Source organism: Athalia rosae, chromosome 6, assembly GCF_917208135.1.
Source record: "Athalia rosae chromosome 6, iyAthRosa1.1, whole genome shotgun sequence".
Taxonomy (NCBI): Eukaryota; Metazoa; Arthropoda; class Insecta; order Hymenoptera; family Athaliidae; genus Athalia; species Athalia rosae.
This window is the reverse complement of record NC_064031.1, coordinates 760,402-786,730: the sequence shown is the minus strand read 5'-3', so window position 1 is coordinate 786,730 and position 26,329 is coordinate 760,402. Positions and strand designations below refer to the sequence as shown.

At 41.1% G+C, this 26,329-nt stretch overlaps 1 protein-coding gene across 4 annotated transcripts in view; it reads right to left on the bottom strand.

The window, feature by feature from the left end:
• Positions 1–26,329, bottom strand: part of LOC105693981 (protein madd-4) — a 94,371-nt gene that overhangs the window by 39,030 nt on the left and 29,012 nt on the right. The window lies entirely within an intron of this gene.

Sequence of the window (26,329 nt, the reverse complement as noted above, 5' to 3'; positions counted from 1 at the left end):
CACATAGGAAATGATTATATTGCAAAGTTTTCTGTAACCCGAGTTATCGCTGCTGCGCTTTTCTTCCTATTTCGTTGAATATCGTTGCGGCAAAAGTACATCGAGTAATTCTCGTGCATGTGGTCCGCATTTTCGCGACCCCGATCCACAACCGCCCTTCGTCTCGTCTCCAACTTTTTCTTCTCGTACGGCGTATTCGCTTGTCGACTTTCGTTTTTCTAATTTCCATCCCATTTCCATCCGTCGTACGAAAAAATTTCCGCATAGTCTTCGCACGCGTTCCGGAGGCGTCTCAACAATTCCGTAGTTGCGGTACGATAATTGTGGGGGGCTGGGGGGATTCCGGATTATAAGGAAATATCTGAAGCTGAAGGAACAAACGAACGAGGTGTACCTGTTCTTGAATGTTTCTCGTACGTATCTATAGACACCCTCGAGAAACTACTGCGTTTTACAATACATATATCCTTCTTGAATGGGGAAAGTTTCGGTAAACAATTCTGAGAAAATAATTGTGTACCGAAACGAGATTAACTTGTAACAATATGGGTTCAGAAAGCTCCTTCGTAAAAAGGGGCGTGGTACCGCGTCGAGTCCTGATCCTGAGGCGAAACCGAATTATCCGCCTTTATTCCGTGAGAAAAAAAAAAAAAGGAATTTTTTCTTCGACCGAAATCCCGTCAATTTGCCAAGCTCGGAAATCATCGTAGTCGATTCGGAAAGTCCAACGCGTAACTCGACCCCGAATTTATTCACTCGAATTTGATGAATTTTTCGAAACTTTCTTGTGCACGGAATAAAATGAAATCATGGTCGTGCAGTTGTTCGTTATATTATTCGAATTAAGATGTTAACTAAAGATTTACGCCTGAGGTTCAGCATTTAATGAGGTGTCACCGAGGCTGTACGACATCTGTGTACCACCGTGTGTATACGTGTACACAAATTTATGTACATATATGTACGCATTTCCAACCTGCAGTTCGTTAATTCTTATCGGATTTTTTTCCTAATCTCTTTTTTTCCTCTGATTGGCTCGCGTGCCTCGGTCGACTGATTATCGCCCGATAACCTTAATTCCAGTAATTAACGAACTTTCGTCGCATATACTTATCCTAGGATTTTCTTTTTTCGTTCTTTACTTATTTATTTTTTTTTTTTTCCAATTTTTGAACAAGCATATTATACCTACCAGCATGCTGCAGCTGCTGCTGCAACTCCTTATAAAATTATGCATATCGAGCTATTCGATTTTTGGTAATATTCCTTCGCTGCAGCGATTTAAGTATGCAGAGAATTTAAAAGGATCAGAGCGAGGAAAAATGTACGACGAATAAAATTATAAGAATAGGTTCCAGGGAATCCAGTGGGATATATCAGAAATTGTATTGCGAGAAATAATTCGATCACTTTGTACAGAGTTGCGGGAGGAAATCTACTGTATTACACATCGTCTGTTCAGAAATTCTTGACAAAGTTTGATATGCCGGGTAAATTTCAGGGTTCCGCCGATCGTGAAACTCATTCCCATAGATCCTTGTAGTAATTTTAACAAATGATTTCGATATCGTACGATGACATCGTTAACGTCGTACACGATTTGATGGTTTTTAAAGCCGAATGAGAAACTGATACCGGCTCCGGTTATTGTATAGGGTGTAAATTGTCGGTGTGTAACTAGGAATGAAATTTATCGCTATTGTTAATGTTGAGAAAATTGCGAGTTGCCTTGCGAACACCACATTTCATAGTGTGCGGAGGGTAGGATACGTGCAACGAACGGGTTGTATCCGCGTTGGACACACCGCGACGTCATTACTCAAGAGTTGAAATGGGAAATAGGAAATGGGATATATACCTCCGCCACTTCAGCTGGTTTGATAACCTTTTATTTTCTGCACTTTCCAAGCTAAAGCTTCTGGACAGCGATGTCGCAATCAACATTTTCTAAAAATTCTCTACAATTCGTTCGATTTTTCCTGCACGAATCGAGCGTCACATTTTACATTTGGTTTGGAAAAAATCATTTTGTCAATTAACGTCACGGTGACAATGGTTGAACGGAAAAAAAAATTAATAACTCCGACGGAGTTTGTAAAATTCGTGTGAAAATAATGAGTCGGAACCGGCGTTTTTTTGGGGATGACGTGCTGCGGGGTGCTAAAAAAAAAAGGAAAAAAGTTGTTTGATAACCGGCGGAAACGAGAGGGTAGGTTGACTCTTCGTTTGAAACGGATATTCATGAAACGTACAGTCCGCCTCTTTGTATTGTCGAATATTTTCCCTCTCATCGGTTCTCGCCATCTTTTCTCGCTTCTTTCTCTTTTTGTTATTTCATTTTGTTCTATTTTTGTCCGGTCCCACGCGCCGTCACCTCGTCATCGGGCGTGCTTTCATAATACACGTGATACACCGGAAGATTAAACAACCAGACGGAATAAAAGCACGGCCGACTGACGCGATAACGCGAGTCGAGGAGGGTGACCGCGCTGTAGGTCATAACTGGAAACTTTGTAAACATACCACGGTCATGCTATAATATACAACGGGAAAATTCCTCGTCATTTTCTTCGTCAACTTTCGGGACGTCTGTATCTACCCTCGTCTCAAATATACATTTTCGTCTTTCGCGTGACAAACCCACGTCGCTAATATATTTTGCAGTACTTTTCTTTTTTTGCTTACGCAGCTTTTTTTCTATCTGCTGTTCTCGTTTAAATATCCCTGGCATGAAAAGTATACCTCGTGCGACTGATAAGATATGTAACTGAAAATATGACTGCTTTGATTATTTTTTTTTTTCTTACTCTTCCTCAAATTAATGGGATGCGCGTTCGATCGAAGAATTATCGTCTTGGGGGATGAAAATTATTTTTACCGCAGACACTTCGTGTTACACATTGAAAAAAAAATCATCTCTGGTACCTATTTGGGATCGGGTGTATAGCCGGTGTCTATTAATATACGTGGGTGGATCTCATTAGCGTTAATTACCTAGCGGTAGCTTAGCTCAAAGTACGGAATATATTCGATCTTTGTAATTATGTAACAAAGTTCGCTTCACTTACCAAAAATAACTGACTAATGCTCAGGTATACTGGGAGCTATTTATGAGGATCGAGCCAAGTTCTGGTTTTAGTCCGAAATAGTGAAGTGACAAAACCCTGATAATCCGCCGAATTTCCGTACACGTGAAACATCCACTTCCTAATTATCGATGAATCCTTCGGTTGATTATAATCTAATTCCGTATGATTTTTTGATCAGCGTTCGATTAACATTTATGAACGAGCTGATGATCTTTATGCACAATTTGATTTCCGCGAACAATTATCTGCGGTTTTTTTGCATCGCGTGACTTATCAATATTTTTAATTACTATTCACAACTTTGCCAGTCAATTTTTCGCCCATACCTGCATCTATTGCACCTGCACCTAAAATTGAAAAAAAATTCGTTCTCCTATTATTTCATTTTTCAATCGAAGAATTTTTACTATTCATGATCTCCGGACCATTTCTTACTGGAGAAGAAAAGAAGAAGAAACACAGAGAGAGAAAGAGAGTCGGAGGTAAAACGATGGTTTTATATCTATTATAATAATGGTCCATGGTCGAGTGGAATTATCTTTACCCAGTCTTGCGATAAGGATCGTACCGTCAATCCAGAATATTTCTTTAATTAGGAAATTCAAGCTCAAGGATAAATTAAATTAATTGTAATTAACGACGTACCGTAGTAGCAATTGGAATAGGACGCATGTAAAAAAAAAGTCAGGGATAAAAAAATTGAATAAAAAAATTACATATTTATTAAGAAAATTAAATTCAGAAATAAAAGTCGCGCGTTTAACGAGTTCGACGTGGCGGGACGTTATTAATATATAACGATACATAATGTTGAAATTTACAGCCCCTGCTCACGAGAGGTAATTAAAATTAGGCGAAATTAACCCCCGGCCCTGCCGTCGGGTGAATTTTGAAAGCTGAAAATCAAATTTTTTTATCACTCTTAATCGCGCGTGCACGGAGGAATCAGAGTCGATCTCAAAGGTGGTCGAAGAATATTAGGTGCGATCTCATTGTACGAGGACCTCGAGCGTACGATAAGTGCCCCGTGGACCTTAAAAAAAAAAAATAATAATGAGTGAATGAATAAATAACGCACCACCTAATACACGTCTAAGTACTTCACACCCGGACGTGTGAAGGGAAATTAATTCGACCCTTCATCACGGCGTAGGATGCGGCAAACACGTGCTCAAATGAACCCAAAATCTTACTAAAAGCTGCTCCGTGTTTTTAGATTAGATCTCTCATACCGATCTTATATACTACGTACGTATGTACTGTGTACGTGTATATATATGCACCCTCTGACCCCCGGCGCGCTTGTATAAAGATTTCGTTTTTTTTTTTTCTTTTTGGATTTTTGTTTTTCTCTTCTCGATTTTATACACATAACGGAGGTGCAGGTAAATCTTTTATTACACGCTCTTCGGATTATTCGATAATCAGAAAAAAAATTTCTGAGTGCTGTAGATACGGCGGCACACGAAGCATAAATTTCACTGAATTATCAGGATCCATCTGCCAAAAGGGCGTATCATGAAAATGTTGAGAAAAATCGAATTTCAAACTTTTTGAAAAAGTCTCACTCGGCCTTTTATCTGAGCTACGTCGTTCCGGTCTCCATTTTTTTTTTTTGCTAAATATCGCGATCGTTGTGAATATTTTGTGGATTCATACGCGTAAACTAAATACCAACATATTCTAACACGTTGTAAATCACGCGTTGTGTTATATCATATACGAGACTCTCGCGTTATCGTCGTATTACCAAGGATCTGAGAGAGATTAAGGAAATTCTATGAAGTCACTTCACCCACCCATAACGTGGGTAGGTATAAACCAATTCAAACACTCTGATAGTCGTTAAGTTTATACCAAGCTTTGATATGCGCAACGATTACGCCGTGACGAAATGTTCCTACGTTATATTCACGCGTGTATCCCACGTCTACCCACCTTATACACAGGACTCAAATTTCAACGGTCACACTATCCGCCGGAATAGAGGAAATAAAGGAAGAGGGAAAAAATTGAATAAAATAAAATAAACGGTCATACGTCCCGCCTAACCGTATGAGAGCCATTAGCCCGACTTCACGACTCCAACTCGAGCCCTGCACGAAAAATAAAGAAGAGAGAGAAAAAAAGAAGGAAGAGGGAAAATGTAAAACGAAAATGAGAAAAGAGAAGGGAAATTGGATTCGGACGCATTTTATTATAACACGTACCGCAGTCGCTATGATGATACAACCGTGTACTTGTGATATTACAACTATATTTCGAATTTTTGGGCGAAGCTTGAAAGCTGGCAGGCGTTGCGGATAGGCGACCGGCGAGGGTGAGTTGACTATGCAAGCGTGGTCGCGCAGTATGTGTCTTGGCATAGCTTCAAAAGTTACCCTCGTATTTTCGACTCCAGGGCGTGGCTAGGCCCGGATTTATGTACGTCGGACAATCCTTCCTCTCTTTTCTCCTCTTCGAAAACCCTGCGCCGATGAAATTTTTACCCCATCTCTTTCCTCCTTGTCGTAACTATAGGTATACCCTGTGTCCTACGGTCACACGGATACCTACGTACGTACGTACATGCCTGTGTGTATGCGGTACACGAAACGCGGTGCAGTCCACTTACGGATGGACAAAACTAACGGCATTAAAATTCTATTTATTGCTATAAAAGAAATAGACTCGCGACGTACGTACGATAGTCCAAGGTTTACAACCCCTGATGACAATATTATACCCATTAGTACGAGGGGTAAAAAATGAAAGATTGATTTTCCAACTCGAACCCCGTAATTGGAATCCGTACGATTGTTGCGTGTCGCGCTTCAGATTTTCTCAATAGTTGAAAAAACCCATTTTTTTTTTTTGCAAATATCACGGTCCAATTATAAGTGATTATAGGAAAACTGCGACTGATATATTTGAATACGAAAAACAGTCGAACAATCAACCCCTTTTTTCATCGGTTTTTTTCAAGGGCTTGCGGTACAGACGTAGTTTTATTATTTTCATTTTTACTTTCTCATCTTTTTCACTTTATTTGATTTTATTTTAATTCCTCTCTCTCTTTTATTCGGTTTTCAAATCAGTGCGCCTCCCAAGCATCGGGCTGTCCCGAACGGTCCATCGGTCGGGGAATGAGCGGGTCGCGTGTTGTCGGTGGTTCGGAAAACGTTACACAGGTCTGTAGGTGTATGGAGCAGCTTGAAGGGTTGCGAGAAAGGGAGGGTGGGCTGCGGGGGTTTTAATGAAAAGCGTCGTGTCCCAGGAGGAGCGCTTTTAACAGCGGTATGTGGTCGTGGTTGTACATCGTGGCATAAAAAAAACACCAAAAAAAGAAAAAGAAAAAAGAAAAAGGGAAAACAATTATTAGACATACCAACCGCTTTTTGGAACATTTGCTGTATACGACTCGAATCGTACCTAAGAACCTCATCGCGATAAAAATTTATTCCATTCAGTAACAGAGTTGAATCAATTAATATTATCGAACGGTATTCGAAAAGAGAAGATATGGGTGCGAGGAATTTTCTTTTTCGCGTAAATTTTTGATTTAACGAAAATGAGGACGGAGAGGCAAGGATGGATATCCGAGAATCGAGTGCGCGGACAGTCGGAGGGCGTTCCTCTTTAATAAAAAATTAGAGCAACGTACACACACCTACGGCAAAGTGAATTTGTTAAAAGAGAGAGCTGGGAATTTTGCTCTTACGTCGCTCTTCCGGTAGCCGCTCAGTCTCCGGCTACGCCGCTACGTTACTTTGAGAGTTCATGTACAGAAGTGTGCGTACCCTATACCCGAGTGGACGTGGGCTGCAAAGTACAGCCAGCTCGCCCTATTTTAATAAGTCAATTAAGTGGCGTAATATCTTTGTTAACGTGGCGGAAAGAAAATCCTCATCCTCCCCCCTTCTGCACCCTCAAGCTACCCCGCATCGAGGTAGTTACAATAAATTATTACCAATGTAAGAAAGGAATACGAAAAATTCATGCCACTCTTTTGTTCTTGCGATTTTCAGGTACGTATTTAAAAATCTGGATCTTATTTGAATTATTTTATTTCTGAATACGAAAAGTTTCGATAATGGAAAACCTAATGGCGGAATATGCATTGATTTTGGGAGATAGGAAAGGAGAAATCTACCAATTGAAAAAAACTTAAATAATGAAGGATGTAATATAAAATCTCTCGGGGATTAATTCAACCCGATTTTGTATAAGCCCCGGTACGCCCGGTTTAGCTGCTGCTGCTGCTGCTGCATGGCGTGGTGGTTGTGTATAAAAAGTGGGCAGGACTACGTAGGTATTTTTTATACGTACATACGTACAGTCTATATACCCCCGGTGTGCGGGTATGCTGTACTAATATAGTCAGCGCACGGATGAAACCTGGAAAGGTTGGCGCCCCGCCCAACATTTCCTTGATAAAATCACTCCGGACCTCCCAGGTCAGAGGTGATGTTTTCTCAGCTAAGCACAAGTAAATCCAGGATCCTATCGGGACCCTATCTTGCATCTATACCGAGCTAAACACCTCTGTTTTTCGAGACCTTTGAACCAACCGTATACGAGGCAACGTCGAACGTAGCCGCTCGCGCGTCGCCTTTACCCATACGCGTATACGTGTACATACGTTATGTATTATGTGTTCACGCGGCACATAGGAATACGAGTACACCCTTTTACACTCGATGCATTACCCTTCCGCATGTACGAACGTACCCCTGCTATACGTGTCGCATGCATAAGGGAAATTTCGCCGCGAGGTGGAACCAGAGGGATGAAAGAGTAGCTTATCCCGCGACGACAAATTCAACTTTACCCCTAACGGCTCGTGTGCGGTACCACCCACCCCACCCCACCCCACCCCACCCTGCCCTACCCATCCCGCCTCGCCCCGGAGTTTATAATCCTTGCGGTATCATTCGGGGTTCTGTTCACCGTCACACTGCAGGATCTGGTTAGCCTCTCGGCCAGGACTAGAATTCGATTTTCAGGGAATATTATGCTCAGGACTCCCTAACCTCCTATACGTATATGTAAACGCATACAGGTATACATAGCTTATCTAATCTAATCTAATTCTGAGCATGACAAAGGGAATTTTACCCACTCAATAATTCACCCTGTGTGTTGCTTCTGCTGCTGCTGCTGCTGCTGCTTCTGCTTCTGCAGGAGTGTGAAAGTAAATTAGAGAAATTATACCCACGTATATTACTTTAACTTTCCCTTCTTCTCTTTTCTTTTCTTTTCTTTTCTTTTCTTTTCTTTTCTTTTCATTTTTGGACCCCGGTGATAATGAAACTGGATTATACGATCCAATCGTTGGGTTCGATATATGCATACCTATACATCACCATTTAAATACCCCAAACAATGATTTTTAAACGATCGATTAAAATCTATACTCCCAAGACTCACTGGGTGGTAAACCAATTTTAAAACTTCATTTCCGGTGGTTCTGCAGCCATTTTTTTTTTTTTTTTTTCTCGTCTTTTACATTCTTGGCACCGGTTTGTGTATACATGGACTCGCCTATGTGCGTTGAAAAGATTTCTGAGCGAGATTATAGTACGTTGCGGAAAACTGGTGAACAAAAAATAGAAAATGCGTGAAAAATTGGTTCCTTTTCCCTTTTTTTTTTTTCAACCAATGCGATCATTATTTCTATTCGTGGCTCAACCGACGATTCGAAGAGGAGGTATGTGCGTATGTAAAATGATGATGATGACGACGATCGTGGGGAGGATTGTCGGTAAATTGAATTTCCGGTTTTCTTTGATTTATCGTTTATAATTCATAATACGAAATCAGGCTCCCTTTTAATACCCCTGGACTGATGGCACGCGGGGTAATAATAATAGGCTAACACGCCACGTCGAATCTTGTAGAGGCAAACCCCTAATTTGGGATCCATAAATTTAATTTTTTAAAAATGGCTTCCCTAGACTTGGTGGTCCGAGACGCGAACAACCCAATGTTGTAAAGATCTTCGCCGTTGTACGCGCCGAGGTCCATAAATTAAAAAACGACCAAAAAAAAAAAAACAAGAGGAAAAGAAACGAAATCCTGAAGGACCTCGTAGACTCGATCCTGTGAAACGAATTTCACTGCGCCACGTAATTAGGACTCTAAATCACCGGGAAATTTTGTATCTGCCGTCGAATCGCGATTTGACTTTTTCATTAATTCAACCGAAGAGATTACAGAGGGACAAACTTCGTATCGGACTCCGCGTTTTCATACTCCTAACGAAACCACAGCTCCGAAATCTTGACTAAATCGTCTTTTAAAGTTGCGCAAATATTTCAACTCGTATTAAGTAGGTCGTCGAGTCGCCGGTCGTTTTTTTTTTTCCCCCTCCTCTCTTCGCGAGAAATGCTGAATTGTCAGCGCCGATTGAATAAGTTCGATTGAATTAGACGTGTGAAGATGCGACGCGCCGCACGCGGTTTCATCACGCCATAGGAGAGAAGCACCGGCATAGTTGGTTTTGTTAAAACTTTGAAAACCTAGGAGTTTAAGCAGTTCCGACTCGAAGAAGCTCATCTGGGATAATCTGGCTAAATCCAAGAGAGCGGTTTATTGGGCCTAGAGATCAGATAAGTCCGTACGATGAGCACCATATTGCTTTCAAATTGGTTTCCGATTCAAACACCAGATAAGACAATGTATAGTTGGGCCGTGTAGCAGGCGTATTAGATCCGGTATACATATACATGTTATACCCACACAGGTACGAACGTATACCGACCCGCGACGGCAGCTTCTCCTTCGTTTTATTTTATTCCCTTTCTTTTATACACCCCGCTGCAGATCAGGTTATTAGAACTTTTCTGATTGCCATGGAATGAATCGGTCGAACACCGGATCGAGTGATCCAATGGCTAATTCAGTCTCTCCTCGATGTATATAAAGAGACCTGCGCGCGGAACGAGATATCGAGTAGGTATATGACGTCGAAAATAATAAGAGAAAAGAAAAATATCGAAAGAAAAAAAGGAAACGATGTAAAAAGAGGAGAAAAAAAAAAATATCTGTGAAATCGAACCCAGCTTCTATTACGATCCTAATAGCATTTTCTCTCTCGTCGGCTAAACTCTTTGAATACATATAAGTCATTCGGTTCCCTTCAACGTTCAACCGTATACCTATATTCGATGATCCCTTCCAGCATGCGCGTGAGTTATCCTTCTACGTAACTGTACAGACCCACTTGTGTAAAACTTGGCATGCAGACACGCGATAACGATTGGATTTTTTTATTTTAAATTCCGTTTTCGTTTTCTTTTTTTCAGATCCACCTACTCTACCCGATGCACCCGCACGCTACTTTTGGTAGGACATTCGAAATTCACTGTGGGAAAAAGAGAGAGGGAAATTCAATTTTGCAGCGATACGTATTAAACGAATCCTGATTGTGAGTCCGATTTTATTTCTATACTTTCTATAATCCATATTTTCTGGTACGGTTAAAATTTGCAACGTGGCGGCGGTACTGATTCTGCTTCTGTTTCTGCTACTGCGTGCTTGAAAGTTTTATTTAATGCAAGAAGTGACTATACCGAGCAATGCACTATACTGTACGTGCGGAGCAACAAAACCGCGGACGTGATATTACGTAATACGTACCTACGGTGTTCGAACTACGTTCAAGTTTAATAGGAATAACTATACGGGAAACTATAATAGCAATGGATTCGCGAGTAGAAGATATGTCAACTGATATACTGCAGCTACTGTAATACACGTACATTTTGTACTAACTAGCATTGCGTCGTGACGTTACTTTGAGATGCTTGAAGGCCTTAGATTTTCATCGATATTTGGCTAGAGAATCGCTATTTTTTTTTTATCAGGTTTTCTATGGTAATCCCATGTATTTTGACCTTGAAAATCTGATTCCACAGGCCAAATTGATGAATCTATGAAATTGATTGAGTTATCGACAAATTTTGCACTTCTTAGAGTAGAAAAATTGAGACATATCGTTTGGTTTTAGTCGTAGACCCACTTTGACTCGTGGCAATTCATGCATGGGTCGAAATATTCGAATTTCTCAATTCACCAGTGAACCCGAGTTTTGCTGGAGTCAGCGTAGCCAGCAGCGTAGCGCTATGTTGTGAGACGTCACCTCTGCTCAGCCCTGAAGGTGACGCCCCACAACAAACCGCGCGCCCGTGGCTACCTGACTCCAGCAAAACTCGGGTTCACTGGTGAATTGAGATATTCGAATATTTCGACCCATGCATGAATTGCCACGAATCAAAGTGGGTCTACGACTAAAACCACTCGATGTGTCATAATTTTTCTGCTCCCAACAGCGAATAATTGATGATTACTCGATCGATTGCATGAGTTGATGATTTTTGGCTTTCAGATTTGGATTCCTGAGCTGATTATACGTGAGATTACCCTCGAAAAGCCAAAAATAAATTCGATTTTTGAGCAAAAAATAAATCATTGTTTTAATCGGGTTTAATATGCTTTTCTTACGTATTTTGACCTCAGAAATCTGAATCTGGAAGAAAAATTGATCCATCTCTGAAATTGACAGAGTTATCGCCAATTTTCAGCTTTTTGGGGTCAAAAATAAAAAATTGATTTTTTAGTCTATCTTGATGTAATTTGAGCTCAGAAATACGAATCCAGAAGAAAAATTGAACTATCTATAAAATTGACCGAGTTATTCCCATTTTTTCGCATTTTTTGGTACAAATTTGAGGATATCTCGAAGGGAAAAAATCGTAGCTCAATTTGGACAACGGATTCGTGTTCCTGGGGTCAAAATACATAAGAAAAGTGCCATACGATCAATTTTAAAAAATAAAAATTTTTGGCCAAAATTTGAGATTTTTCCAAGGGGTACCCCTTACGATTTTTTCAAATTTTGACCAAAAATTTTTATTTTTCAAAATTGATCGTATGGCACTTTTCTTATGTATTTTGACCTCAGGAACACGAATCCGTTGTCTAAATTGAGCTACGATTTTTTCCCTTCGAGATATCCTCAAATTTATGCCAAAAAATGCGATAATTCGGCGATAACTCGGTCATTTTTGAAGATAGATCAATTTCTCTTCCGGATTCGTATTCCTGAGCTCAAATTACATTCAGATAGACCAAAAAATCAATTTTTCATTTTTGACCCCAAAAAGCTGTAAATTGACGATAACTCGGTCAATTTTAGAGATGGATTAATTTTTCTTTCAGATTCGTGTTCCTGAGGTCAAAATACGTAAGAAAAGTGTCATTTAATCAATTTCAAAGAATAAAAAAAAATTCCAAAATTTGAAGAAATCTAAAGGAGTACCTCTTGGAATTTTCGCGATTTTGGGGTCAAAAATCGACATTTTTTGGGGATTTCCCATGATATTCTTATATGTTTTGACCTCTGGAATTCGAATCTGGATGCCAAATTGATCTATCTGCGAAATTAATCAAGTTATCGCCAATTTATCGCTCCAAAATGTGAAAAATCATGGATAGTTCGATCGGTCTGAGTTGTAGCTCAGAATGCAATCGACATTTATTCATGCACATGTCGTTGAAGTTAAATTCGAGGAGTGAAATATGAAAGGAAATAAAAAAAGGAAAGAAGAAGAGAGAAAAGACAAATGGAGAAGCGTTGGTAAATAAAATAGAAAAAATAACGGCCTACTAATCTAATTAGTGGAACATGGTTTCAATTACGAACTGTACCTTATGCCCTCTGGCTTAAGATGTTATCCCGTGCAGACAGAGAACGCAGTATATATATATTTCATTACATGTATAGACATATACGCTCGTGTAAGTGTTAAGCCCCCATCCCTCCTTGATATATATACACCAAATGACTCACGCCTCGCCTTACCTCTTTCTATCTACATAGGTATCCTTTTTGGCTACAGACTTTGACTATCTCACGTCTCTCCCATATACCTCCAAGGTATAATTCTCCCATAGGAACTGGCATGTAATAATCGAGCTACCAAAATATCCTTCGGAATTCATGGTATCTAAATTCGAGTGAAAATTTAGAAAATGTGTCTACAAGGGACACCTCTATATTTTTTTTTTTGAATCGCGAAACGGTAATCAAATATTTTTGTTCGATTACAAAAGCATCGAAAACGTTAAAAAAGGGTTACGGTCGGTTGCAGATCCGTTCAAGACCCCCAGGCTTTTATACTTCCATCAAGCGTTAAACAAAATGAAACAATTCGATGCCTCGTGAGTATTAATTATTTAATTTCATCAAATTTGTTTTATCCATTATTTCTTTTTTTTTTGTTTATCCGAAGTACGGTGTTTATCGAATGTTCGGAAAGTGAAAAAAAAAATCTCTGGTTGATGAGTGAAAAAGAGATGAAAATGATAGGTTAATTGAATTGAAAAAAACTTTTCAATCGATACTTCGAATAGTTACGAAGCTGATACGAAATGGAAATGAGAGACGCCAGGTGATGAGGATCATTTTATGCGGAGTGAAAAATAAAATTGTAATGAAAATTTTTATTGAAAACTCGGGGAGAAGGAGTAACGCGCGATTCGTTGTTCCGTGGTGTGGAGTATTCGTATTATACCGGTACAACCGTTTGCATCTACATATATATTCGAAGGGGAAAGTCAAGGTAACTTTCTCGTGTTTTTTCAACAACCACTTATGCAACACCACCTTGAGAATTGGGTAAACAAGTCGTTTTATATTTTCACAGCTCTTGAGAAAAGCCTCCCTCATTATATGCAGCACTAGCCCGCTCGCAACATCGTTAGGTATTTTAATTAAGCGAATTTTCTCTTTCGTTTGCTCGACTTACTTTCACGCGATAGCTGTGACATACGCGCAGGGTAACCCTGAAAAATGAAGATTCTTGACTTTTCAACTATTTTTATCATTCTTCGTTCCGCTTACTCCAGACCGTTGCCGGTATAACGGCGTTAAATAATTCTCTCCCATTTTACAGTCGGCGGAATAAAAATCAACCCTTGAAAATAATGGAAATATTTTTGCGCTCGTCAGACCGAGGATCGAAATAATAAAATTCTCGGAGGCTTTTTTGCGTACTCGCGGGCCCTCGGGCATTGGAAAATAATCTCGACATGCGGCGTAGAAAGATGCACGTTTACGGCGCGAGTAGCGAAGGAGAAATTATTGACCGGAATTTTACCATCTTCCTTAATTCTCTCGCAAGTTTAGTCTACGTGGTGTTTACTCGCGGGGTTTGCTCGTCTCGCGTAGTTTTGCCCGGCAGTTGTCGAGTGACAGTCGGCGAGTATCGGTGTATACGGTAACGCGGCTAGAAGTAGAGAGGAGACCAGAAGAGAAGAAGAAGTCGAAGAAGAACTTATCCAAGGTGCTCTGTACACGTATATTCCACCCTGCGGGGGAATATACATAAGGCGGAGCGGCACCCGCGAGCAACTACTGCAAGAAAACGTAATTATTACCAATTCAATTTCAAGATGGAAGACATTTCGCTGTTTACTGGCAATAACTTTGTTTTCCGCTCGAACGGGCATCCCTACGCCATGACTTATACATATACACACGTAGGTACGCGGAGATACATAAATACGTATATAACGTAATATCCACCGCATCCGCGGACGAACCCACCCACCCGATATTCCGGTGAACGAAGCGGGTTAACGAGGTCGTAGGATAATGGTGCCGACCTACGTGGGTACAGTCCTGCGGTTACACACCGTCAAGGTCCTGCAGGCTACCACGGTGGTCGCATAGCTGCGGTTACGACGATCACTGCGTACGCGGTTCAACGTTTCCTTAGAGATATCCTGCGACCGGATCCTCTCTCTCGTCGCCGAGCGACGTCGCAAACATCGCCATCCACGGTCCGCCGAACGTCAACGTAAAAACATACCCACAGGGTATTACGAGCCGAATCACCTCGCGTGCGATCCCACTACCGTTTTACATTTCATCAGCTCCTTATTTCGTTCGACATATGCGCCGGCGGACCCCGAAGACCTTTTTCGTCATTTGCTTCTCCTCGGAGAATTATTCAATCCATTGCTCGAACGCAACGATTTCCGAATTTCTTACGTTGCCCGCATTTTTTTTATGAAAAAAAAAAACAAAATGGACGAGGAAGTCGGTGGGATTCCAATTTTTTCACGGATATTTCCACGTTCAGAGATTCCAGTCAAAGAATTCGCGTGAATAATTCATTAATTCTTTCTCTCTCGAGAAATTTTTCAACAGTTTGTCAAGCGAAGAGCTACCGCATGATAGAGAAGATAGGGATTTCGTTGCAACTCCGTGTTTTAGCTTTTTGTTTTCCACTTCTTCTTCAACATTTTTATTTTATCTTCGTTTTACTCTTTGTGCATGTCAGCAGCGCGGCGAGACGTCGGGTTTTATTATGTACAGTTCGGCGTGTTGGTTAGGTAAGTAAGTAAGTAAAATTGACGACGTAGATATGGGATAACCGGCCGTGACGTTCCGCTCGTGGTATATATGACATTTCATACATAGCCGCGTATTTATTTACACGTACACGTGGACGGGGTGTGCGGAGGAACAATTTTTATAAAATTGAGCCTCAGCATCCCCGCGGATCGGATTTTCCTCGATAATTTCCGAGACTTAAATTCAGCTCACATATCGCTGCGAAATTGATACGGATATACACTACGTTATATATGTTTTACCGTATAGAGGGAGGCGAGGTGAATCCTCCAATCAGGTAATTTGACAATCAGGCTCCGACTTACCTCATACATCTGTAACACCGTATATCAATAATACGTATATTCCGTAGCCGTTGCCAAGACGAAAAATCCATCCCCCTCCTCCCCAATCGGCGAAATGATATCTAATTTCATTTATACGGGGTGCGCGGCATCAATTTGTCTGTCATATTTCATCCTCGATACATTTTGCTTTAGAAATTATTTTCGTCAGAGCACCGTATAGACGAGACGCGATATGCGTGCGGCGGGTCTGGAAAAGAATTTTTCGTATCGAACGCGACATTTAAAACACGTGGGTATACCTACACATAATTTGGATGAAAAAAACGCGCCGCGAGAAATGTATAAAAAAAGGTAAAAACCAAAGAAGATCGATGACACGCGAAATATTAAGAAAATAGATAAATAAATAAAGGAAAAATGGCGGAAAGCTCATTCCAACGTGGGGGGTATAAACGTCGAAACGATGGATGAACGTTGCACGGTACGGGGGGTGTACACGTTGCCGTATATAAAGTCGTGGTTCGTTCCATATTTCTATCGATTTCGTGTAAATCCAGCAACGTTACAATCCTCACGAAGAGGCCTATTTCTGCAGTATAATGTGAAACGACCAACGACACGTCCGTACACCTTTATTTACCGAAAGCTTTTTCGGTATCGAAAGCGAAAAACCAGCCGCGACACACGAAAGTAACAGGCGAGCTGCACCGCCTCCGCCCGTCTGACCACACCGCTGCTCTTACTACTTACACTCGCTCGCCGCTCATATCGCCGCGTTCATTATATCGCGTTGGTTTTTTTTTTTTTTTATCTTTACGATATCGACGTTGAAATATACTTCGAAGGAATCCAACTCTATTTTTTGGGTTAAAAAAATTGTTGGAAAGTGAGAAAAATCTTCCACACAAATTTCATGAATTGAAGACGACTTTTTCCACTTGCTGCACCGCCGTAGTTTTTTTTTTTTTTTTCTTCTCCGCAGGAAATTTTCTTATTCCGTTGCCGCACATAGCCCGAGGAAATGTAACGTAATTCCCCGGAGGAGCCGGTGCAGTGGTATGATTTTTATTTCGATATCTATTTTTCTTCTTTCTTATTTTTATTATCCGTGTTTTGCGCCGGGGATGAGGGATTTAAGTGAACCGGGATGGAATTTTGTGTAATGTTCAAGGCGTTGGAAAATCCGCGCATGTGTAAGCATTACGTCGTACAGGTAAACGCGCGTACCTTCCATGTACTTTACGAGTACGTACGCTCGTTTGCTTTCCGGCTCCGCGCGTAACTTTGTGTGTGTGTGTGTGTGTGTGCACGCCGGCCGGACTCTTTCCATCAGTGGAAGATGAAAACGTTAGGGAAATCTTGCGAGATGAGAGAAAGAACTTCAAACAGCCTCTTTGCTCGGATCCTACCCCCCCCCTCGCCGCACCCTCGCATCGCCCCGCGCTCGCTGTGCTTATATTTTTACCTCGCGGTCGCGCTGCAGCCGCCGCTGCTCCTGATGCCGCCGCATTCGCTTTCTTACCTCTCAAACAATTCGTTCTTACACATAATATAAGAGAGGAAAAAACTGAAGCGAACCGTATTCTCGCCGCACATACGTACGTGTACGGCTGGTACACCTTTCTCTAGCCGCGCGTATATCCGATAGCAGCATTCAATTTCACAGCATATATTCTCGTGGATATACGTGTGTGCGCAGTACACAGGTGTGCACGTACGCGCTTACGTGTACGTGTGTGCGCCTTTCAAATATTTGAAAGTCTTCGGTACGTATAGCGGGTAGAAAATGCGGCTCAGGGGGTGCGTTTCAAAAACCTGGCGACATATTCCATCCGTAAACAATACGTGACCGCTGCAAGCTGTATAATAACAGGGCGGCTTTATTTTATACGCTCTCTCTCCCCCCTTCGCCCACTCCCGAATCCTTTTATTTATTTATTTACTCGGTTTGGTTTTTTTATCTTCGGCTTTTTGGTTCAACGTCCTCCAATTTTATTTAACCCCAATATTTCGCCCGTGTCTATGGAGATGAAGTCATTTTAGGTACGGGCGTACGCGTATACGTGTATACGCGTTCGATCAAATCGTCCTGTCAAAAAAATTTCAAACCCCCTCGTTCTCTGACGTCTACATTCTCGTACATAGGTATACGCGTACTCGAAATTCGCACAGAGTCGTTTACTCGACAGTCAGTCACGCGAAAATTCAACCAGGTATTATTTAATATACCCGTTACGTACGACGGATCAGTTGATATTTCGAGATGATCGGAGCTTCCGGATTGTTTGGCATTTTTTTCCCTGTTCAACTTCATTCCGACTCGTTCTCAATTATTTTTCACGTACGCGATTGATTTGAAATTGAAAACGATCTCGTTCGTTTTCAATTTTAAACGAATCTCTGTAAGTTTTTTCGAATAATGGTATTATTTTTTTTTTTTTCATTCGCGTCAAGTTGTGCGTAACGCGTACGTAAGCTCGGATGAAATAAGGTCAGGTTAGCTGCCTCGTGGCTGCGCACGGTGTCGAAGCATACGGGGTACGCGTAGGTACGACGTAGAAATTCAGGCATGCGGGTGATACGTAAAACCCTCTCGTATTACAAGAGTTGTCAACCATTCAGCTACTGAATGGTCCATTCTTATTCTTTGTGATCGAATTTGCGCGGATCTAATTTCGGAATTTTGAATACCAGCTTCCTACACACCGCGTCGATATACCTTGGTGAACACAAAAAGTAGAAAAAAAAAAAAGAGGAAAACCTCGACCTGTTCGTACTCTCATTTTTTAATTTTTTTTTTTTTTTTTCTCTTTTAATTTCATTTTGTTCACGCTCGATAAACTTCGTCGTTTCCACACTCGCGAACGCTGCGACTCGACGACGAGTAATAATAGATTCATTCAGTTTTCAATCATCTGTTTAAGGTGATGTATATTTTTAATCGTTAAGATTTCATGTAAAATACCTACTGACGATTCAATCGATAATCTTACGGTACCTGCATTACGCCGAGACATTACAAATGCAGTTAAGTTTTTTTTTTTCCCCCTCTTTTTAATAAAATACGACGTGAGCTTACATAACTATCGTGAGTTGCATTTGAAATGTTCGTACATTAATGGGTTGCAGTAGAGTTTGCCAATTTTCTTTTTCAGGACATCGCGAACGTTGCTGTATCGTGAACTGCGCTATGAACGCAGCTATATATTCGAACCAATTGGCGTTGTCAATTATAATTACGAGACAGGGTCACGACTCGTTTCGACGTTAACATCAAATTTATCATATAAAGTTTTTTATCAAGTCGTATATCGCTGGAATTTTTCCGCACAAAGTTGGCAACCAAATTCCGTATTAGTTTACGAAATATTTATATCTCCCTGTGGATAGAATAAAAACGAAACCCATTTTTTACGAGTTTGAATTTTCATTACAGGCTGACTGGATGGATAAATTAGACGGTGCATCGTGCAGGTACATGGGTATGTTATTTGAATTATATTTTTAATTATATCCACGTAGCTATCGTAATATTTTCTAGGGCGTTCGTTAAAATTTCGGCAACAATTATACGTTCGTGTACCCTCGAAATGTTATACCCGCTTCAAAAATTCCACACGCTATCCCGCCGCCCCTGTATCCTTACGTAGCCGAGTAATCGTTATGCAAAATTTCACCTCGAATCACTCAACGATGTAATTTTGCTAAGTAATTCTAATTCCCAATGTCACGTATTATATGTTATGTATATATTCTTGGCTAATTGTATTCAACGCGGCGAATTCGCGGTCCTGCGCCTGAAAAACTTTCGCTCCCGAAGTTCGGAAAATTATTATTATCGTTATTAATATTATTATTGAAATAAATTTAGGGGAAGGAAATCATCGAATTACTCCGCCGTAACCCAGAGGCTACGGCTCGGATTAATTCACGAGCTTTGAGGACAACTTTTTATTTTATTTTTTCCCCATCTCTGATCCGCGTCGACGATCCAACGCCGGATCAATAATTGAATGAAGTTGTGACGGAAGTACGGAGAGAAATCAGCCATTCGTTCGGTCAATTTCTCTCTTTCTCCTATCGCTACATGCACGTGCATGTATCCTCTATCTAAATTTTATTCGATCGCGTTTCTCGCCTTATCTTCTATATTATAGCTACCGCTGGTGTACGTCGTGTACGCCTAGCAGCAAAACGACACACGGTAGCGTCCCGCTGGACCACTAGACGTTGATGGGTATAGATAAATCAAGATCCTTATCCCGCTAATCACGGAGTGGGTACTTAACTTCCACCTTTTTTTTTTTTTTTTTTTTTTTTTTTTTCATTTCATTTTTATTCCGGAATTTTTTTTTTTTTCTCTCCTTTTCATTATCATTTTTCTCTACCTTCTCTATTCTCCTCGTTTCTTTCAGTTCGAGGAGTCACGGAATTTTATTATATTCACATCGGTAAACTAACCGCTCAACTTTTTACGCTCCTTATTTATTTTCATTAATTTTAAAGACGGGTACGCCAGCTCCGCTTGTTATACGTTTAATGTACTGGAAAACTTTCTAATTGGCTGACGGATTTTTGATTTTCTCGACTACGATATAGAAGAGAAAGCGGAAAAAAATAGCCGGTTGACGGGGTGGACTTCGATATGAGGTAGATGAAACGTCCACGGCATTACACAGCCGTGCTTGTTTGCAGAAATGACGAAATGCGCTGTAAAAGTAGAAGTGGTATAAAAATAGTCTCGGGAGTTTGAGGACGGGGATAAGAACGGCGATGAGCACGGGGTATGTGATATACATACATACAAAGGCCTGCAGTAGCAACGCCGGTAGCAGCAGCAACGGCGGAGGGAGCGGTAGAACGGAAGCGCGGAAGCTTTGTGTCTGAAAAGTTTTAGATTCGCGAAGACTTTTGGAAATGAGGACGTTTGAATGCCACCCTGAAACGGGTTATCTTGTTATCTTTAGGAGGCTGTTTCACAACCCAAGGGGCTCAGGGGGGAAACGGGGATGAGATGGAACCCCTCGCGCCCGTCCGCCCGCTCGCGGAGTCGAGTAGAGCCGCGCGAGAAGGAGAGATGGAAAAAAAAAGGAGAGGCAGGGGAAGCGGAGAGATAAAGAGAGAAGGAGAAGAAAAGTATATTAGTTCCGAACCCTTGTCTTGGAACCTTCCTTCCAGACTACCGCTATTGCGATCCCCGGTTTTATCCAGGGATAGATCCTCTCAATGGTCCCCCGCACTCTTCGAACTACCTTATACACAAACTGAAGAAAATTCAAAGTCAACCCAAATTTTACTCGGAATATTTTTCCCGCCCCGTGTTCGTATCTAATTTACCCCGTGTGTACGACGCCGTTATAAGCAACGGAGAGGAGAGAGGAAAAAAGAGGTTCCGATGATCGCACGACGTTGCATAAAAATGGAATATTCTGTTTATTTTTTTTTCTCTTTCCATCTTCTTGATTTTTTTATTTTCATTTTATTCGCGCGTGCACGAGGATACGTATTTTTCTTTTATCTCCACAAAATTGCGGAAGCTCCTCGCCAGCTCGGGTCGTCCCGTGGCAAAGGATCCTTCAACGCCATCCGGTTTTTGTCATTCGCGCACCGCCGGTTGTCCTGCAAATACCCGAGGGTGGTATCGATACGTGGAATAAAAAACAGAAACTAAAATGAAAAAAGGGAAAAAGAAAATTCAAAGAAAGTTTCACACTCTTTCCCAACTCAATAATACTATCAGTCGAAGTTCCCCGCGATGTTTTCGACACGATTTTCTCGAGGATATTACGTATGCCCTTCATATATTTTTTCTAAAAACTTTGAAAGTCTTCAGTCACACCGTTTTTATTCAGTTTTTTTTTTTTTTTTTTTTTTTTTTTTTCATTTCGGAAACCTTATACGATAATGTACGGTGAATTTAGTGACCAGTGTTCGCGAGAGGTTCGTTTTTTCTTTTTTTTTTCGTTCGATCACTTCGAAAATCGTGAGATCGTTTTAAAATCTCCTCATGGTAGATTTATTTTCTACATTCCATCCTCTTCCGCGCCGATTCACCCCCTTGTTCGTCGCTTTATTAAGGATTCCGTGATTATATAATAGATCAACGATGATAGCTATCGTGCTTGTATTCTATACGTATACTATACCCGTGTACCTATATACCCAATGGCCACGGTAGGCTGCAATCATTATGGACGCATGAGTGATCGCGTGTATTTCATCCCGCGTTTCGTATCGCACTAGACGCAGCTTTCGCCATTGAATGGCTTCCTATACTCCGCTCTCTTCGGTAGAGCCCCCTTCTCCCCTCCGCAACCCCCGTCCTCGTCATATATTATTTATACCACAAACACTTGGGAAACTTTCGACTGACGAGTATCAAATTTAATTCTATATATAAACGTACGTAAAAGTACCCGCTACATATCCACGTCCTCGGTATAACAAGTTCATCGATAAGGCCTAGCCAACTACGTCGCACGCTTCTAGGTACCTACGCAACGTGTGAATAAATATACCTGGATTTTAGTTACGGATAAACAATTTTTCAAACGTTTCGCTTCCGAATCCCTCGAGCAACGACCGACCGACCGACCGACAACGTTACGTCCACGCGTGGGCGGAGTCAATCTTTTTATTCCGCTTTTTTCTCGAATCGTAATACAAAAGCCGTCGCGAAGTCCGGAACCGCAAAAACCGCAGGTATTTCACGCGTTACTCGTTTAATACCGACGTTCTTTTTATTACACGCGTTCATCAGCTATCCCCCCCCGCCCAGAGTTGGGGGTGTACGAGAGCCTGAGGACTTCTCAGGATCCCGTTTAATTAGCCTGTCCCGGAAAAAAAAAATTCTCATAAAAATGTCACGACCACCGCACCACCAGGAATCTCTGTTGTACGTGTGCGTTGAACTTTATTTTTGATAGACGAAAAACTGAAAAACAAATTAACGAATGAAAGAATATCGGGAATCGGAAGATTTTCATCGTTCGACAGAGCGGGGAAGAGTTTTATTTTTTTCCACCCTTTGAAGAGGGTTTCGACATCAACGGGCTTGCGTAACGGCGAGGGTTTGTTTTTCGCAACAGCTGATGGTACGGACTCGAATAGATACGAAACTTTCCCGAAAGTAATGTAACCAGACGTATGCAAAATACACCAAATTCGATACGAAGTATATTCGGATGGTTTGGAAAATAAGAAGAAGAAAAAAAGAAACGGACAAAATCAATGGAGAAAAAGGATCCTTTAACCTTTCTCGGCAAAAACAATTGTGCCAGTCACGCGAGCTATGAACAAATATAGACGATATCGACTCGGAGTGACTCTTATAGTCAAATAACGCGATGGCAAGTTCTGCAGCAGGTCTGCAGTCTCATATAACCGACCCGAATTCCAAAAATCCTCAAATGTAGCTCACTCGATGATGAGATATTTTTGAATCAATCACGTTTTTCGCGAACGATCGATTGACTTCAGTTCACGAGATAAATTAAAAGAAATAAAAGCGCTACGTGCTGCGGGCGATTCTTCATACGAACGACAAATAGAACAAGTTCGAGTCAGAAGTCGTATATTCGGGGTGTAAGTATAGGTATTAGACGGGTGGGTGGGTAACTCGGAAGTAAAGTGTATAAAGTACGAAGTAAAGGAAAGAAGTAAAGGAACGGTGTTTGATAATTTTCTTTGAAACTGACATAAATTTTGTCACCTTCTCCGCGCGCGTCTTTGGTTTTCGTATAATATGCGAGTTGTACGTACACCCGTAGATGCCACCTGTATAGGTGCCGCGTACATAAAGCGGCTCTATAATGTATACGCACGAGACGATGGGAGAAACCGACGGTTTCGCTGCAGATGATAAGAACTTTCGAAATTACTCAAATTTAAACGCTATAATATATAAATCTCAAGCACTTGTGTACGATTCAAAGTTGTATACATGTATACCTACGTACGCTGCGTGTGATAAATATCTGTTTTGTAAAATACATTTGAAACGTTGTAATTCATTAGGCGAATAATTTTCGCGATTCGTGTGCGTGATATTTTTTGCGAAAAATTTCAGACAATGATTTCTCTCCCAATTATACTCGTGGAACTAAAAATACCCGTGCGCGATAAATATAGAGCGACGAAATATATCCGGTATATTATAATAGGTATGTACACACAGGATACGTTACATACGTCTACGAGATCCTGCGGGCTATACTAGACAGACAGGGTTAAATTAATATTCATTAATACAGGAAATTGCAAAGGCCGCTTTCTGCACACGTTTCACCTTATCTATATGATATATACTTGTAAAGGGTATAAGAGGTACGTTACATATGTACACACTGCTATGTACACCCAAGAGCGAAGGTTTCGCTTTCAGACGGGGCTGATAGAAGCCTCGGGCTCATTTATTATTTGTTATAAATCCGTTTCGGCTTTCTTCTACCATCGGAAAGTTTCGTGAAAAAAGAAGGAGGGGGGAAAAAGTACCGAAGAATACCTCGGTAATTAAAAAAATTATTATTTAATCAACGACCGCTATCTACGCCGTAGATACCCATACACCTACGGACGGGTCGCTTATTATTTCCATGATAATTATATGCACACGTGTTACGTGAAAGAAGAGAAAAAAAAAAAAAAAAAATCTATGCACGCGTTACCGACTACTCCACCTAATTCATTTTTCACGTAGGTACTGTAAAATTCTCCCGCATACAAGCGCGGAATATGTACATATACAGATATATGTATAATCTCGTCAGAGAATTCATGCATATTAATTAAGAACCCACCCCGTCAAGAGTATCATCGAGAATCTCCGGCGTAGACGAGAAAGTATTTCAGAAACTTTTTCTTTTTTCTTCATTTTAATTTCACGAGTAAGAAAAAAGTAAGTGAAAAATAGAAGAAAATTTTAACAAAAAATGGAGAGCGTAGCACGGAGAGGAGAATTATCATTCGATCACTGCGTACGCGATGACGTCGTAGATTATCCGAACGAAAAATCGATTCTTATCGGAAACGGATTAGTAAATTAATTTAGCAATTGATTCATAATACATCGTATAAATTTGGAAATGGGACGGAACGTACGGGGATCATAATTCCCAGTTTCTCACGGTCGTTTCACCCCGCAATATTCGGCACAGTTTTCGATACGAAATTCTTTTTTTTTCTCTTCCACTCTTTTTCCCTCCTCCTTTATTCTTCAACCCTTCGGTATACCTATACGGGATGTATACGCGTGTATAGGTACACACATCGCCCCGACCATAATGTAATGATCTGAGAAATTCTCTTGGCTGCCTTTCGCGGCTCTTTACTCTCCTCCTTTTTCCTAACTCCAGCCGCCCCTAATTCGTGTATAGGTTACGCGTAAAAAGGCGAGTCGAAAAAAGGCGAAGTAAAGAAGGGAAGAAAGAAATTCGACGTCAGCCGGTAGCTCAATATGTTGCACGCGATAAATCATCGCGAATCACCTTATAGCCGAACGAATAGAAAGTAAAAATGAGAGAGGGGTACCAAAAAAAAAATACGTAACGAAAGAAATAGGAAATACAAGCGAAATTATTCAAACGCGCGACACGATGAGCTTTGAACGTTTTTACAACGATGCGATATACCCACGTGATAATTCGTTCGCTATTAATCGAATCTCGTGCGATGAATATCCGAATGTCATTCGACCGTTGTACATACGATGGTATATCAATATGTAGGTACGTACGTACGTGCGCTAGTTGACGAAACGGGGGATGTCGGGGACACGGGGTGTGCAGCGTTTAGGTCTTCGAAGCGACACGGATGTAATTTAATTCGTATAAAATACGTGGTGTATACGTATCGAAATTATGCGGTAGCTGTACGTCGAATTTAAATTCGTTAACGGTATACGTACATATATATATCGCGGAGACGTTTTCATCCCGCAATTTGTGCGAGAGAACGCGCGCGATGCAAAGCTGATACCATTGGATCGTATCGACGTTATGTAATCCCTGCCAAAAGCTATTATAGTAATTTGGCTTTCTATCAGAATATCCATCAAGTAGGTAAGAGATTACCGATACGTACAATCCGTGCACACGTATATTCCTTGCTCGAAACCTCAAGAGTTTCCGATCACGGTAGCGACGAACCGACGTCCTTCGAAATACGATTGCTTCGACGCGTTCCGTGAAAATTATTTCCTCTTTCCAGTGTCTAACGAACTTGGTTCCCTCGCAGGCGACATCGCCTATCTATAATAAACGCGGTGTTCATCCGCGGAGATACGCCCTACGTATACAAGGAATGAAAAAGACCCATGAAAAATTAAATCGAATTTTCCAGCTTATGTTCAGTACATATATTCCCAAGCCGTGCTGAAAAGGGATGTTATAAGAGAAACTGAGACTATTCGAGGGTAGAAAAGGTCGGCGGGTTCAGGGCGAGGCAAAAACACCCCGGAGACCGATCCGGCTAAATTCTCTTCGCTCTGAACGGTGTACGTGTATATATAAGCGGCGATGGGAAAAAGGCAGTCAAAAAACAAAGAGGAAAGT